Raw genomic sequence first — 1,248 nt, forward strand, 5'->3', positions numbered from 1 at the left:
GAGTTTTATGTATGTCATCCCATTGTCTTCTGCCAAGTAAGGTTTCTGCTAAGAAGTCAAAAATTATTCTTAATCATTCTTCTTTGTAAGTAACTTCATTTTTCCCAAGCTACTTTCAGGATTCGCTCTTTGTCTTTGGTATTTTAAATTTTGATTATAATATGTCTTGGTGATTTTGTTTTGGGGTTTAGCCTGTTTAGAGTTTATTCAACTTCTTGAATGCATATCTTCTTCTTGAATGCATATCTTCTTCTTGAATGCATATCTTCTTGTCTTTTATAATGTTAGGGAACTTTTCTTCCAACAAATCTTTGGCAATTTTCTCTGTTTTCTTTTGTCTTCTAGTTCTGGAATTCCAATCACAGGTAAGTAATGACTCTTAGTATAACCTTACATACATTTTAGGCTTTCTTCTGGTATTTTTTGTTGCTGTTCTTTTTTCTGATTGTTCCTCTAACAGATGGATATTGAGAGATTTGTCTTCAAATTCAACAATCCAATCTTCCATTTTCCCAATTCTACTTCTTTGCCTTTTCAGTGTATTATCAATTTCTAAGTCAGCATTAACCATCTGTTTTTTTTTTTCATTGTTGTTTTTATATGTATTCCAGTTTTATTTTGCCAGTTTGTTCTTGGAGTGTTTTCCTGCATTCTTCTGAAGTTTTTTTCCATGCTTTCCTTGGTTTCATCTGCCATTTTCCCAACCATTCTCTCAATTCATGGAAGGTGCCTAAATATCTTCTTTTTTTTTTTTTTCAAATTCCTTATCTAGTAGTTTTGATTGCATTTCTTGTATATTTTCTGATTCCATGTTTTGATCACTTGTTTGAAACACTCTGTCTTTTTCTTCATGTAAGTTGAAATTGTCTGTTTTCTCTAAGACATTGTAGTACCATTGAGTTTATATTCAGTTGATGATTGTATGTTGGTATGTTCTCAGGTACTCACCACCTGTGTCCTCGTGGATGTGACAGAGACTAGAAGGATGAACATAGTTCTTGGATAGTATAGTTAAGGATGGATTCACACACCTCCAGACATAGGAGTTTTATGCCCAGCACAAAATCCCAGGCAGAGCAGATGCTGTGTAGGTTTGGGTGCCACTGGGCTGATAAGGCGATGGGCTGGCCACTTCCCTGGCTACCAGAAAAGGACCAAGACCAGCGAGAACTGCACCCTCCTTGAACCCAACCTCCAGCCATTTCCAGTGTCTCCAAACTAATGTATTGATGTTGTTGTTAAATGCTG

General features: G+C 35.7%; 1 pseudogene; it reads left to right on the forward strand.

The window, feature by feature from the left end:
* The window catches only part of LOC102816666, a 157,727-nt pseudogene that overhangs the window by 84,769 nt on the left and 71,710 nt on the right, over positions 1-1,248 (forward strand).

Source organism: Chrysochloris asiatica, unplaced genomic scaffold (assembly GCF_000296735.1).
Source record: "Chrysochloris asiatica unplaced genomic scaffold, ChrAsi1.0 scaffold00192, whole genome shotgun sequence".
Taxonomy (NCBI): domain Eukaryota; kingdom Metazoa; phylum Chordata; class Mammalia; order Afrosoricida; family Chrysochloridae; genus Chrysochloris; species Chrysochloris asiatica.